This window comes from Macaca mulatta, chromosome 15 (assembly GCF_049350105.2).
Source record: "Macaca mulatta isolate MMU2019108-1 chromosome 15, T2T-MMU8v2.0, whole genome shotgun sequence".
In the NCBI taxonomy this organism is placed as follows: Eukaryota; Metazoa; Chordata; class Mammalia; order Primates; family Cercopithecidae; genus Macaca; species Macaca mulatta.
In genome coordinates, this window is record NC_133420.1 from 43,755,630 (window position 1) to 43,772,017 (window position 16,388).

Here is a 16,388-nt window from a genome sequence, read left to right on the forward strand (position 1 = left end):
AAGCAAAATTATCTTTGTGTAATTCTTTGATGAATAAGGCTAGTTTAATATTGTTTAAAACAATTTTTTTTTTTTTGTAGTGATGGGGTCTTGCTATGTTACCCAGGCTAGTCTCAAACTCCTGAGCTCAAGCAGTTCTCCTGCCTCAGCCTCCCAAAGTGTTGGGATTATAGATGTGAGCCACTGCACCTAGCCAGTACAAAATTATTTTAAAAAAGAACATGAATATATGTTTTTTAATTTAAAAATAATAATTATATCTAATTTGGACATTATTTAAACGTTGTTTCAAAATATAGATTTAAGATGAAAATAAAGACAAGACAGAAAGAAATCAATAAGTAAAAGAGACATGCAAAGAAAATTATAAATATGAGAAGATATCTTTGGTAAGAAAGATGAAAAAGATACATAATTTGTATGAGAAAGAATCTTATGTGGTAAAAATGATAAAGAAAAAGAAAAGTAAATTTTTGTCTTAAGGTAGAATAATTGTTTGTTTCAATATTAAAAAAGAAAATCTAAAACAAAATTAGGCCTAAGCAAGCCATAAGATGTTTGAGCAACTTGCAAAAGGTTTGTGAAAGATGAATCTTATGAAATGAATTTTGCATGTAATCAAGTTGGCTAAATTTAGAAGGAAATTGTTTATAAATTTTTCTGAAAATTGAATATACTGATACAAAACCTAAAACTAGTTATCTATGTTTAAAGTGATAAGGGTTTACTTGAGTGTCATTGCTCTTAGTTTTTTAAAAAAAATTACAAGAGGTTTTGATTTTTAATTCTGAAATCGGGTTGGGTGTGGTGACTCACACCTGTAATCCTGGTGCTTTGGGAGGCTGAGGCAGGAGGATTGCTTGAGGCCATGTGTTTGAGACCAGCTTAGGCAATATCATGAGACCCCAATCTCTACAAAAAAAAATTAAAAATTAGCCAGGCATGATGGTGCACACTTGTAGTTCCTCCCTTGCCCCTCACCTTCTCAGGAGGCTGAGGTGGGAGGATCAGGTGAGCTCAGGAGTTTGAGTCTGCAGTAAGCTATGATGGTACCACTGCACTCCAGTCTGGGCAACAGAATAAGATCCTATCTCTAAAAAAAAAAAAAAAAAAACAAACCCCAGAAATCTATTTCTTCAAATTTTTTACCATCTTCTGAACTATAACCTCTTCCTGTTTTATGGTTTCTGTTTAATTTCTCTATAGTAATTTAATTTCTCAAACTAGAGTCTTTCTCTTGAAGATTTTCAGATTTATGTCTCAGAAGTGCAACTTCTGCTGCACCTCATTGCACATGATTTGCAAGTCATACACCATTGCCTTCTGCTCTTCCTCCTTCTCCTCTTAAGAAGGCACACCTTTTTTTTTTTTTTTTTTTTGAGACGTATTCTCACTCTGTCACACAGGCTGGAGTGCAATAGCGTGGTCTTGGTTCACTGCAACCTCCGCCTTCCGAGTTCAAGCAATTCTCCTACCTCAGCCTCCTGAGTAGCTGGGACTACAGGCACATGCCACCACACCGGGCTAATTTTTGTATTTTCAATAGAGACAGGGTTTCACTATGTTGTCCAGGCTGGTCTTGAATTCCTGACTTCGTGATCCACCTGCCTCGGCCTCCCGAAGTGCTGGAATTACAGGCATGAACCACCGCGTCTGGCCACACTTTTTTTTTTCTTAATTAACTTAATGACTCTCTCCCTTGACATTTTGGTAAGCTTCTGTACTTATTTTATCTGGTTCTAACTCTGTTGTTGAGGCCTAATGCTGATATGTTTGTCTTAAAGGCCTAGAAAAGCAATGTTTTCCTCAAGAATAACTTGATTCTGTGCTATTGGCTTTTCTTGATATGTCTGAATTATTCCATGTAACCAGGAAACTTAATGTGCTTTTACTTTTTCTAAGAGCCATATGTTTCCCTGCTCAAGGTACTTATTTTTTTGTTTACTTCTTCTATAACATAGTGTATACTCATAACCTTGGATACACACTCATCAAGTGTCAAATTGAATTCAAGTACCTTTTCATTAGGTTAGATTTTCAGGTTATCTAAAAGGACTTCCTATAAGAAGCAACTACACTGCAGGAGTATTTATTTTTTGGTAATTGGCCTAGGAAACAAAGATTCTGTGTTTTATCAAGGTAATTTCCTGTGCTTCATGCTGTCTTTTTTAGTTTGTTGTTGTTTTTGTTGTTGTTGTTTTTGAGACTGAGTCTCACTCTGTTGCCAGGCTGGAGTGCAGTGGCGTGATCTCGGCTCACTGCAACCTCCGCCTCCCAGGTTCAAGCATCAGCCTCCCAAGTAGCTGGGACTACAGGTGCATGCCACCATGCTCAGCTTACTTTTAAAATCTTCAGTCACAATCCTTTTGTAGTTCATGAGGATGACTGAGTGTTCACACTCATGTGTGAGATGTGCCACCCTCAGACCTTGAAATCTGCAGTCACTCTTGGTAAGTGAACAACTATTATTTCACTATGATCTGCAATTCTGTTTTAATTAAATGTTTTATACCTTTTGACATATTTGGCTGGCTTTCTCAATATCAGAGTTCTAAATGAAGTCTTTTCAACCTAGAATTATCTTTGAGATTTTCTAGTTGGGCTCCTGGAGAACCTCAAAGGATGGATTTTTCAGCTTGTAGAGATGTTAAACTAATTAGGCTTGTTTGATGTATTGAGTTGTATGAGAAGCATTGGAGGCACAGATGGGATCAAATAACAAAGTGATGCTAAATCTTCTCTAAGTTATATTTATACGGCTATGTTATTGATGTGAAAGTTCTAAAAATTATGTAAAATTTATAAATGTTTGATGGTCCTAATGTGATGCTGTTAGTCATTTTTCTGGTTGTTGTCTTAAAATGCTGTATGCAATAAACATAACTGAGTTTCCTTTTCAATTGCTGAACCCTCATCAGATTTTTAACCATGGCTGTTTTAAGCCTCTGTCTTCCACAGTTTTAATTCTTCTTTAAATGCATCTGCAATCAGATTCATGGAAAAGACTCTGGCCAGTATGCCTGAATATAGGTTTCTGATAAGTTTAAGATCAATGGACTAAGTAAAGATATTCAGGACCCCCATGAAGAAATTGATAAATTCATGAAACTGACAACTAAGATTAAACAGAACAAAAATTAATTACATGAGATTAAATATCTAATGAAGACAGATATTTGAAACATGGTTAGTTTTTTACTTAAACGTTTTGTTTTCCAGATTTAAGGAGACTTTCTCTCTCAATCTAGCTATAGTTTACAACCATTTGGTAAAGTATACTTTTGTGAACAAAACTGGCAACATTTACTTTTTCTCTGTCCCTCCAAAATTTGGAAACTATTTGTGAGTATTCCTAATTTTTATGGCAATGAAGTTGTTTGTATAAGTTTAATTAGAAGCTGCTTTTTTAATAACAAGGTACAATTGGAAACATTGGTTACGTTACCAAGCTTTTAAATGTAAAGTCATATTTTTAAGTTATTTATAGGTATAGTAGAAAAAGTCTGAAGTCTGCCTTAGATTAGCTTTCTAGCTTTTAAAGTCAAATCTGAGGTTCCTACGTGGTCAATTACTATTTCTGCTGTGCTTGTGTGAATTTATCAGGCCAAATTTGATAAAACACAAATAACAACAAATTGGTCTTACTCGGATTATCTTTGTTAGAAATCAGAATGACTGTAGAAAGAAAAGTTATGTTTCTATATTTCTAAAGAAAAATTAAAATATACCTGTTATTAGATTGTAACCCTGTGTGGGGTATTTTTGTTTGTTTGTTTGAGTTTTTATTATTTACCTGTGGACTGAACTGGATCTTAAATTCTTCTAGGTTCCTCCAGTCCACTTTTCTCCCATGAAATTACTAAGAATGGGAACTGCTCTTTCCTAAAGCCCTGTAAGCTGAAGTTAGACAACTTGATGTAAATTTCAAGGGTCAAGCTTCATGCCTGATGTGTGGGCCACACCAAAAGTTCACCAAACCACCCAATGCCATAACCAGAGACATTTAAACTACAAACCAGGGTGAGCAGCTGACATCTTCATGCTGTGGACATGCTGTTCCTAAAGTGATGGAACAAGATTTCCCATCATAATGAAACTCGTACCCCTCTGAATTTTTCCTTGCTTATGCCTAACTTTTTCACTTGGCATAATAATGATATAATTAAAATTTCACAGTCAGCAACTTCTGCAGGGAACTTGACCAAATGTTGCAGCTGTCATGCCAATCCTGAATATTTACATAGCCTAAAAAAAAAAAAAAAAAAAAAAGGTTTAGTCCATCCAATAGGTAACTTTAACAAAATCCCTAATACAACTGCTACTCTTTGCTTTAACTCAACCCAGTCATGAGATCATAGATGATAGAATTGCTCTTGATTGTCTAGCTGAAAAAGGCAGTGTCTTTGCTATTGCTAATACTACATGCTGTACCTGGATAAATTCCTCTGGGGAAGTCGAGACCCCAATACACAAAATAAGAAAACAGGCCACATGGAAGCAATAGGTCTCACCTAATTCGCCATAGTCATTTGATTTATTAGTTGGTTGCCTTTAAGCGTTCGTTCATGGTTCAAAGCTATTAGACGAGCTGAAATTCTCATATTAGTATCAATGATACTTTGTGTTTTCCTTTTTAAACTTTGTATCTGTTGTCTGTTAAATTTCTGCAGGAGTAGGACTTCTAACAATAATACTGTCCCAGCGCTTTGAATGCTAGCCAACGCCTACGGAACAGACCAAATTAAACTTGACAATGGCCTCTAGACAGACTTAGCCTGACAGGCACCCCCTCCAAACCTCCCTTGTAGCTCAAATGTAGCTAAAAGGGTTTTGACACTTACTCCTAGTTGCCAGTCAATTCCTTCTGATGTGGGACCAGACTAACAACTCAGAACAGGTTACCTCCACACCAAGAGACAGTCAAAACCTAACCATAAGATAATTAATCAAAGATGCTTTCAGAGAACGATCTCAATTAAAAAAAGAAATGTAAAAAAGTTGTCAGAATCAAAATGGAATCACTTGTGTCAAACCAGATTGACAAATGAAGCCACGAAGGGGGATTCTCATGCACATGCACGTGGTAACAAGAACGGTCACAAGAGACTACAAAAACAACCTTGCACAAAAGTTGCTACAACAGCACACAAAAAAATACTTCTGTGGGCTGGGCATAGTGGCTCATGCCTATAATTCCAGCATGTTGGGAGGCCAAGGCGGGTGGATCACCTGAGGTCAAGAGTTCGAGACCAGCCTGGCCAACATGGTAAAACTCCATCTCTACTAAAAATAAGTAAAAAAAAAAAAAAAAAAAAAAATTAGCCGGGTGTGGTGGTGCATGCCTGTAATTCCAGGTACTCAGGAGGTTGAGGCAGGAGAATCACTTGAACCCAGGAGGTGGAGGTTGCAGTGAGCCAAGATCGTACCATTGTACTCCAGCCTGGGCGGCAAGGATGAAACTCTGGCTCAAAAACAAAACGAAACGAAACAATCCTTGTCTTTCTTTACTTCCCTGAATATACCCATGTGTACTCCCATTGCAATGCTCATTCCTCAATAACAAACATCATTTTCTCTTAGAGAGCTTCTCTCTCTGTTATTTGGGTTGACCGAAGAATCGAGACCACACTCAGTGTCTGCCACTCCCTCAGTTCATTTATAAGCCAAGAGGTCAGAGGCAGCAGATCCTTGCACACGGGTTGCCATGCTTTTACTCATGTGACCTGCAGCCCAGGAGTAGCAGAGCTGTCATTGCTCCACTTGTTTCTCTGTGACCTTTTAGTGGGCTCCAGCCCATTCCCAACTTCCAGTATCTACATCTCTTAGCCCAGAGGCTTTTTTATTTTCCACAGAACTGAGGAAGTTGGCTCCTTCCAGCACAGGGGAGGGTGAAAGTGACTGAGAATTAGTATCCTCAGAGAGCAGCCTTCAAACAGTAACAGCAGGAAGTTGGTATATAAATACATCTATTCCCTCCTCCTTTGGGTGGGATAATTCTGAAGCATATGTTTCATGCTGGGTTTCCCCCCAGGGAATTAAACTCTAGCTGCCCACTATGGTAGCTTGCTTAATAATGCACTTTCCCTTCCTTGTATCACTTCCTTTTTTGGTGGGGGGATGGTCTTGCTCTGTCGCCCAGGCTGGAGTGCAGTGACACCATCTCGGCTCACTGCAACCTCTGCCTCCTGGGTCCAAGAGATTCTCCTGCCTCAGCCTCCCGAGTAGCTGGGATTACAGGTGCCCACTACCATGCCCGGTTAATTTTTTGTATTTTTAGTAGAAACAGGTTTTTGCCATGTTGGCCAGGCTGGTCTTGAACTCCTGACCTCAGGTGATCTGCCTGCCTTGGCCTCCCAAAGTGCTGGATTACAGGCGTGAGCCACCACGCCTGGCAGTCTTTGTGTCACTTCCACACTCCCCTATCAGTCTGCCCTGCACCTTCCAAAGGCAAACTTGTATTCAAATCCTTTCTTCTGAGAACCCATGCTAATCACCAGACTCAACTGATTAGACAAGGAAAGAGCCTTGACCCAAGACAGCCATTGTGTTTGGCCACAACTCTGCTGTGTACATGGTTATGGTTAGGAAAGCAATCCGACTTTTTCTCAAGGAGCACAGAAGGAAGACATTAAAGTAGGAAAAAGGAAAGAGTAATGAATGAGCTGGCTTTTGGGAATGGTGGCATCTTGGAGGAGGCAAGTGTCCTCCTGAGTCCTGACTATCCCACCCCACTGATGGGCTTCCCTGAGAGTGCCAAGATGTCTGTGCACTTTTTTTGTTTTTTTCAGATGGAGTCTCGCTCTGTCGCCCAGGCTGGAGTGCAGTGGCGCGATGATCTCAGCTCACTGCAAGCTCTGCCTCCTGGGTTCAAGAGATTCTCCTGCCTCAGCCTCCTGAGTAGCGGGGATTCCAGGCATGCGTCACCATACCCAGCTAATTTTTATATTTTTAGTAGAGACAGGGTTTCTCCATGTTGGTCAGGCTGGTCTTGAACTCCTGACCTTGTGATCCGCCTGCCTCTGCCTTCCAAAATACTGGGATTGCAGGCGTGAGCCACCGTGCCCGGCCATCTGTGCACTTTTATAACAACTTCCACCACCTGCCTCAACCTGAGCACAGCTACCCTCACAATCTTAAAAGGCCCAACTCATGGAGACTTTAGAGTCAGACAGACCTCAGTTCAGATCAGTCTTGTGTGGTCTTCAATGAATGACTTTCAGCCTCTGAGCCTCAATTTCCTCAGTTCTGAATGGGAGAACACTATTTCACATGTGTTTGTGAGGACTAAATAAAGCAATGTGCGCTAAGCAACCTGATACATAGTTTGTTGTCAGTAAATGTAGCTCTGTCCCTTACCTGAGCTCTTCTACAGATACTGGCATCTACAAATAGGTCCTGTCTTTTGGTCGTCATGGTGACCCTAGGCAAGCTATAAATTTCCCCTAACGAAGTTGAGATAGTTTCTGTTTTTGTGCTGTGCCTGTCTGTGTCTCGGATAGATTAAAAACTCTCAAAGGAGTCACAATTTAGAATGTGTAGTCTGACCATTTGTAGTCCACATCACCCACTTTGATACAGGCAAAACCAATCAAAGAGGGAAAGCAGAAAAGGTTCAACTCAGTCTTCCCTGAGCACAAAGGTGCTCTGTATTTTTGGTGGTTTAGGAAACAACTGGAGGGTGGGACTGGCAACAATGGGAATTGTTGGTTGGCTTTGGAAGGAAGCCTTTGGCCAGTTGGTGTCATTCAAGAGGCCACTGATCGGGCACAGCGGCTCATACCTGTAATCCCAGCACTTTGGGAGGCTGAGGTGGGAGGACTGCTTGAGCCCAGGAGTTCAAGAGCAGCTTGAACAACATAGGGAGAATCTTATCTCTACAAAGTAAAAAGAAATAAATTGAAACCTAGCTGGTTGTGGTGGTGTGTGCCTGTGGTTCCAGGTACTTGGAAGGCTGAGATAGGAGGATCACTTGGACCCAGGAGGTTGAGGCTGCAGTGAGATATGGTCGTGCCACTGCACTCCAGCCTGGGTGACAAAGTGAAACCCTGATTAAAAAAAAAAAAAAAGGCCATGAAGCAAGCTCTTCATGGGTGCCCTTCATTTTATTTTCCCTTTGGGTAATTCATTTCGATTCAAAACAGCAAGCACACCTGAGTACCTGATTGTACCAGGTCTGGAGCTAGGCACGAGGGTCTCAGATATGAATCTAGCTCAGGGTCTGCCTCAGGGAGCTCATGATCAGCAACATTGCTTTCCTTCTTTGTAAAATGAAGGTGTCAGAGTACATGATTTTTAAATCCCTTCTCACCTTGAGTTTCTATCATTTGTATGAATCTGAGGTCAATTCTAAGAGGAAGCCTATGAAGAAAGGCTTTACTTGGCTGGGCGCGGTGGCTCACACCTGTAATCCCAGCACTTTGGGAGGCTGAGGCAGGCGGATCACAAGTTCAGGAGTTGAAGACCAGCCTGGTAAATATATTGAAACCCTCATCTCTACTAAAACTACAAAAATTAGCTGGGCATGGTGGTGGGTGCCTGTAGTCCCAGCTACTTGGGAGGCTGAGGCAGGAGAATCGCTTGAACCAGGGAGGTGGAGTTTGCAGTGAGCCAAGATCATGCCATTGCACTCCAGCCTGGGTGACAGAGCGAGACTCCATCTCAAAAAAAAAAAAAAAAAAGGAAAGGCTTTACTTAAAGATAAAGATAAGGGTGAGAGACGATTGAGATGTCATGGATTTTTGCAAGTACCAAAATGCTCACCTAGCATCTCTCTTTCCATAAGTTAAAAAACAAACAAACAAACAAAAAAAACTGTCAGGTAACAGGGAACCTGGCATGTAAATAATCTGTGTCCACCACTAAGGTTCAAAATGTCTGGGCCAGACATCTATAGTCTGTTCTGCTTTAGCATTTGTTTTGAAAATGCAAATTTGTTCCAATGCAATTGATATATTGAAAAACAATTTGAGCGTAATGCAAATTTTGCATTTGTTTATGTGTGATTTCATCCACAGGACGCTAGGTGAAAGCAGAAAACGGCTTCCAGCTGAACTGAGCCATAAAGTGTCAAGTAAAAAACCAATCTGGACCAAGGTAAGAAAACTTTTATTTTTTCACAAGGGTCAGTGGACTATTGCAAAAGAAAGAACACTTTAACCACGAGATTTGTAAGCATCTCCAGGGTTAGGCAAAACCAGTTTTTCTTTTATGGAGAGAAGTCAACAAAGCTAGAAAAAACCAGTGTGAACACTAAGATAAAAAGCCGTGTGTGATGAAATAGAGCAGATCAGAGAATGTCAGCCTGCTCCCGGGAGGATCTCTCATAGGGAGGGGCTGTCTGCTGGCTGAGGTTGAGGGTGGGCCAAGGCTCAGGGGCCTCAGGGAAGGAGAGAAGCTTAACTTAAGTTTAGTTAACAAAGATTTTGTTTCTGATTGATCAGTGGGGCAAAATACTTCAGCTAAGCATTTTACAAGGCTTATGAGAATAGCAGTTTGGAGGATCTGTCTGGCCTTGTCATAGGTTAACAAGGGGGCTTCCATGAGGCTTATCTAAGTCACATGTGAAGTGTCGCTCTTTGTAGTAAGCTGTTTCCAGAACACAGAAGGGTGACGGGATTTCTTTACCTATTGCTGTCTTCCAGGATAACAGGACACCAGTAAAATTCAACAGCATTGATAGGAATGCTGAATAGGAATTCAACAAAACATACAAATACATACATTTCAAACACCTACCAGCTGTCCCAGTTCTCCAAGTGTGTTATAAGCCACACCTCCCTCCAAATGGTGTTACAGCTGATGTTCCGATTTCAGATGACCCTCCTTCTGTCAGAGGTATTTGAACCAGAGTGACTCCATCTTGAATAGAGGGCTGGGTAAAATGAGGCTGAGACCTACTGGGCTGCATTTCCAGGAGGTTAGGTGTTCTTAGACACAGGATGACATAGGAAGTTGCCACAGGTCACAAAGACCTTGCTGATAAAACAGCATGTGGTACAGAAGCCAGTCAAATCCCACCAAAACCAAAATTACCATGAAAGTGACCTCTGGTTGTCCTCATTGCTCATTATACACTTATTATAATACTAAGAGACACTCCCACCAGTGCCATGACAATTTACAAATGCCATGGCAACATCAGGAAGTTAGTCTATATGATCTAAAAGGGGGAGGAACCCTCAGTTCCGGGAATTTTCCACCCCTTTCCCAGAAAACTCATGAATAATCCATCCCTTGTTTAGCATTTAATTAAGAAATAATGATAAAAAACAGCCAACCAGCAGCCCTTGGGGTTGCTCTGCTTATGGAGTTGCCATTATTTTGTTTCTTTACTTCTCTAATAAACTTGCTTTTACTTTACTATATGGACTCACCCCAAATTGTTTCTTGCACAAGGTCCAAGAACCCTCTCTTGGGGTCTGGATTAGGATTCCTTTCTGGTAACATTTCTACCACTGCACAGTATCTCACAAGCTGTCACCCTTTCTTCAACTTTAAACTTCAGGTTTTATTCAAGATAAACTGCCACATTTATTGTAGTGTGTCTTAGTCTGTTTTGTGTTGCTACAACAGAATACCACAGACTGGGTAATTTATAATGAACAGAAATTTATTTGGCTCATGGTTCTGGAGGCTGGGAAGTCCAAGAGAATGGAACTGGCTTCTAGCAAGGGCCCTCATGCTGCATCACGCCGTGGTGAAATGCTGAAGGCCAAGAGAGCACATGAGTGAAAAAGAGAGAGAAAGAAGGGAAGGGTGCTGAACTTATCCTTTTTCTCAGGAACCCACTCCCACAATAACTAACCCAGTTCCATGATAACAGCATTAATCTAGTCATTAGGGAAGAGCCCTCATGACCTAATCACCTCTTAAAGGTGATGCCTCTCAACAGTGTTGCATTGGGGATTCAGTCTCCAACACATGAAGTCTGGGGGACACATTCAAACAGTAGTATGGTGTTTATGTCTTTCTTAACCATCAAATATGTGTGAGACTGTGCTACCATTTTTGTTAGTTTCCTATCTTTTTTTTAATGTGTCACTGACAATGTTTTTGAGTGTGCCCTAACTCTATTTTTCCATAAGCCCTATGACTTTATTTTATTTTATTTTATTTTGAGACAGAGTCTTGTTCTGTTGCCTAGGTTGGAGTGCAGTGGCACAGTCTTGACTCACTACAGCCTCTGCCTCCTAGGTTCAAGAGATTCTTGTGCCTCAGCCTCCCTAGTAGCTGGGACTACAGGTGTGCACCACAATGCCCGGTTAATTTTGGTATTTTTAGTAGAGATGGAGTTTCACCTTGTTGGCCAGGCTGGTCTTGAACTGCTGACCTGAACTGATCCACCTGCCTCAGCCTCCCAAAGTGCTGAGATGACAGGCATGAGCCACCACACCTGGCCTACCCTATGATTTTTAATCACACAATTTTACATAGCACAATGATTTTTAGGAACACATAAATCATTTTATAGTGGAACTGTCTGTATTTGCAGCACAGTCAGCTCTTAGGAGAGGAAGCAGCCCAGGGTAATGGCACTTCACAACTCCAGGGACAATGGTTACATGGCACCTTCTGTGGTGTGTATTCTGTGGAGTGTGCCCATAGGACCATGAATGTTTTGTGCCCAGCACAAGGGTTCCCAGCTGAGATGTGGACAGGGGCTGAGATCCAATGCTTACTCTGCCTGCCAAAGTCATCACATTCTCTGTCCACCCAGAGGGAGCTCCTGTTGCTAGCTCATAACACACAAAAGAGGAGAAAAGGGGTTTTAATTGCATTTGGAATTGAAGTGAAATAGTTGAAAAACACAGAATTGTATTGTAAATGTCAAAATGAGATTTTACTAACAGCCTAAAACAGTGCTTCCAAATCTCAAAGAAAAGGATGACATTTGTTGACCACTTATGGGCCAAGGCAACTGGCCAAGAGCTCTGACAGCCCCAGGCCCCACCCACGCTACTCAGAGGGTTAAGGGATTTATTTCTCCATCTGTCCTGCACTTTCATAGTTCAGTGTGCTGTGGCATCTTAATTGGATACCTCTGACCAAAAGTGAAGGTAAATTAAGGAACCTTACCAAGATGACATCATGGGACTCATTACTCAATGGGAAAGGCAAAGTGGGGGGCTGGGGGGCAGGGAAACAGGGGAGATATGTGTTAGTTAGTGCACCTACTGAAAGAGGGAAAGCAATTTCTATATTGAGGGGACCATACATCCTAATTTGCCCAGGACACTCCTGATTTATGCATCCTTTTTCATCCTCAAAAGGGTCCCAGTAACCCTATTTACACTCCAAAAAGTTAACACTTCTTAATCAATAATTGGTGAAACACCCTGTGGTGTGTGTGTGTGTGTATATATATATATATATTTGGTCCTTGTCCTGTCCCTGGTTTTTGACAAGGAGCTCCTAAATCCTTTGACATTTTTTGAGTGAAAGGAGTGTCTTTTGTTACTCAAAGGAACCTTTGAGTCCTTGTCTGTCTTCAGCCATGTATGAAAGTGTACGCGAATAAGGTCAGTCTTGTTGGGCACCTAGATGACTTCAGGATGGGGCTGGTCATCAGAGGAATCAATCATGTGATTACAGGGCTGCAACATCCAGTCCCACTGGGGAGGGGACAGGGGTAGGAGTTTGAGCTCAATAACCAATGGCCAGTGATTTAATCAACCATGCCTATGTAATGAAATTGCCATAAAATCCCCTAAAGGGGACAGAAGGGTTTCAGAGCTTCTGAGTTGATTAACACATCCATGGATGGAGAGGGTGGTGCACCCTGACTCCACAGGGACAGAGGTTCTTTACCCTATGCACCTCTTCATCTAGCTGTTCATTCATATCCTTCATAATAAACTGTAGGTGTAGTATTTTCCTGAGTTCTATGAGTCATTCTAGCAAATTATTGTACTTGAAGCAAGCATGGGCCATGGGGATTCCTGAATTTGTAGCCAAATTGGACAAAAGTGCAGGCAGCCCAGAAACCCAGGACTTATGGCTGGTGTCCCAAGTGAGGGCTGTCTTGTGGGACTGAGCCCTTAAACCTATGGAGTCTGACACTAACTCTGGTTAGTCAGTGTCAGAATAGGATTGGATTGTTGTACACCTAGTTAGTGTCATGGGAACCAGAGACAGTCGTTCAAGTTTCAATTATAACCCCTCTAGAAGACAATTGGTCTGGGGACAGATCTTAGTAGTAGATGCCAGACTGAGTATTACCACTCCCCTCAACGTTAGAGACGGTGATACTCGGCCATGGGCCTCCCACCTCCTCCCTTGAAGTGCAACAGGACCATGTTGCCTGCCTCCTCAGACACCATTCACAGCGTATTTTATGTGAAGTTGTGGGTTTATCTTTTTTAATTCCTAGGAAATAAGAATTCAAGGTGACCTTCCTGGCACCCTCTCTACCTGAGCAGCCTCCCCCATACCATTTCATAAGGATTTTCCCCAGCTCAAGTAGTAGATGAGAACTTTTGCAAATCAGCTGGCTAACCAGATGTCCAACGGTGGAACAGACGACCAGTGTCCTTTCTTGCAGACACCCCAGTTTGAGCCCTACGTCTGTCTCGGCCTTAGGGAAAAGACAAAGGGGCGTCCCTGCATGAACACTGTACTACCCACCGGCCAACAACCTCTAATATTTTTTGGGAAAGGTGTGGACCAGTTTCATTTTTTCTCGGTAAGCCTTGCGGGAATATGCGTGCTCTGAGAAGGGAACACTATCAGGTAGGTGACTTGATTGACGTGTCTGCCACAATGGTCCTGCTGCTTAGAAATCCGTCAGTCCTTTGTGCATACCCCCTACGTCTGGGACTGTTCACCTGCATCAGTGACCAATGGTTTTGGCTAAAAGTTACAAAACCACATTGGCCAGGCTAGCCTCGAACTCCTGACTTCAAGTGATCCGCCTGCCTTGGCCTCCCAAAGTACTGAGATTAAAGGTGTGAGCCACCTGTAATCCAGCCCAAAAGCCTTTTCTTTCTGAGGCTCTGTCTTTTTTCTAGGAATTGAGGGTCCCAGACTGACTTCCCTTAGGTCTCTTTGTCCAAAACTGGGGTTGGAAACAAAAAGGGGAATGGGATTGCCAGGGCTGGCATAGACGCATGATAACTTGTTTCTGGTGTTGGGGGAAGGATCTTGCCCTTACAACAAGCCAGGGAAAGGGGTGGAGGGGAGGGTAATGGTCACCCCTCTGAGTGCCAACCTTGACCATCTATCTTCCTTACTGGTCAGTTCTTCAGTGCACCCGCACCTCCAATGTCCATGCCCTTCTTGCAGACACCCCAGGGGGAGGCCCTTCTTCTTTTCTCCCTCCCAGCAATACTGGACTTTTCCACAGCAGTGGATACCACTCAATAAATGTTTCTTAAATAAATGAAGACAAAAAATTTAAAAAAAAAGATTTTATGGTGGGTGTGTGGGGAGTATAGAATTTGGAAGAAACATATTTCATAGAATTATTAGACAAATAGAACCTAGAGATCAGGAATTCATTGCCTGGAGCCCATGACTTGGTATCAGGGGGTTTCATGAAACCCTGAGATTGTGTGAAACATTTTGCATGAATGTGTACATAAATTTTGGGTAGGGGGTGTCCTTGGTTTATAGCACATGTTAAAGATTCTGTAACCTCTAAAAGACTCAGAAAGCCCACCCCAAATGGCCTAGGGCAACACCCTCCAATTACCGGTGGCCAAGGTAGTAGCCAGCATCCTCCAGGGAATGATAAGCTAGCAGGACTGAGCATCTGACTCCCAGGACTTCTCCTCCTAAAGCCACAGACTCCATTGTTTCTATTTTTAAAAGGTCAGTCCAAAAGGTGTTATTATTCTCTGTCTCCCAGCACAGCTTGGAGCAGAGTGGCCAGACTAGGGAAGGAGCCTCTCATGATGACTCACCACCGTCCTTCCGTGAGTAATGGTCTTCGGGCTCTATCACTCACTTTTGCTGACGCACTGGACTGGAAAAAGCTGACCCTGAGTCAGTGGTTATATAGACATGTAAAACCCTGGGAGGCGGGACCAAAGAGAAGGAGCTGGGCTGGAGGTAGAGCCAGTGCCCACCACCCAGACCCACACCTCCCCCACCCCAAGGGAGAAAGGTCATTTACTTATGCAGGAGCCAGGTGAGCTACTGGATCAGTGTTAAAACTCCAAGCAGCCCCTGCATAGCGGATAGCTTGTAGGTGAAGATGGAGAATGGGAAGAAGGCCCACCTCTCCCTCAATAGGCAGCTCCTTCCCACTTTTAGGATGGAGAATAGTTGTGGTTGAGTCTGGCTTGGGAGGCTCAGTGAGTTAGTTAGGACCCCACCCCACATAATTCAGAGTGTGTGAGGCCGGGCGCAGTGGCTCACACCTGTAATCCCAGCCGTTTGGGAGGCCGAGATGGGAGGATCGCTTGAGGCCAGGAGTGTAAGACCAGCCTGGCAAACACAGGGAGACCCCCTCTTCCGCCCCATCTCTACAAAAGAATTTTTTTTTTTTTTTTTTAATTAGCCGGATGTGGTGGCCTGCGCCCATTGTCCCAGCTACTTGGGAGGCTGAGGTGGGAGGGATTGCTTGAGCCTGGAAGGTTGAGGTTGCAGTGAGCTGCGATCAGACCACTGCACTCTAGCCCAGGTGACAAAGCAAGACCCAGTCTCAAATAATAATAATGATAATAATAATAGTAATAAATTAAATTTTAAAAAATAATAAAATTCAAAAACAAACAAACAAGAAAAAAACCCACACATTGTTGTGTGAGACTGACCTGGGACAGTTTTCCAGCTCCCAAGGTGTGCACCCTGGTCATTAAGCCCTGGACTTGTTATGTGATCTTGGGAAATTCATGTGGCCTCCCTGGTCCTCAGTGGTTCCCTTAATGGAAAGTTGTGGGGTTGCACTAGGTCAGTGGTTCTACATATTCCTCCCTAACAGCCTCTGACTCTACAAAGGTAACCCTAGGCAGGCCATGGAGGGGATGGGTCCCAGTGAGGGGCCTTAGAGACTGGGAGGAGAGGTGCCTTGAGGGACAAGTGAGAGGACCCCTTGGAAAAGGAAGAAGGACACTGGCCTCTGGACATTTCATGCTCATGAGATTTTGCAACATGGCTGCCCTTTAGAAGTGAAGAGCTTTGGCCAGGCTCACCTGTAGTCCCAGCACTTTGGGAGGCTGAGGTGGGAGGATTGCTTGAGTCTAGGAGTTTGAGACCAGCCTGGGCAACGTAGTGAGACCCCATCTATATTTTTAAAAAAAGAAGTGTGGAGCTTTGTAAAATCAGAATTGCTTTCCCCAGACCTACCGATTCAGAGTCTTGCAGGGATAAAGACTGGAATCTGGACTTTCTGAAAGCTCTCCAGGACATTCTAAAGCAACAGAGATTGTGCCTGTGAATAGCCACTG

The 16,388-nt window shown here is 42.7% G+C and overlaps 1 long non-coding RNA gene and 1 other non-coding gene across 2 annotated transcripts; both read left to right on the forward strand.

The window, feature by feature from the left end:
• Nucleotides 1-1,360: 1,360 nt before the first annotated feature.
• Nucleotides 1,361-10,359, forward strand: LOC106993648 (uncharacterized). Its single transcript, XR_013405636.1, has 4 exons — nt 1,361-1,710; nt 2,229-2,450; nt 9,015-9,093; nt 9,642-10,359. It is a non-coding gene; the product is annotated as an uncharacterized LOC106993648 (long non-coding RNA).
• LOC114672938 (small nucleolar RNA U13) lies at nt 2,361-2,460 on the forward strand. Its single transcript, XR_003723461.2, has one exon. It is a non-coding gene; the product is annotated as a small nucleolar RNA U13 (small nucleolar RNA).
• Nucleotides 10,360-16,388: the final 6,029 nt, after the last annotated feature.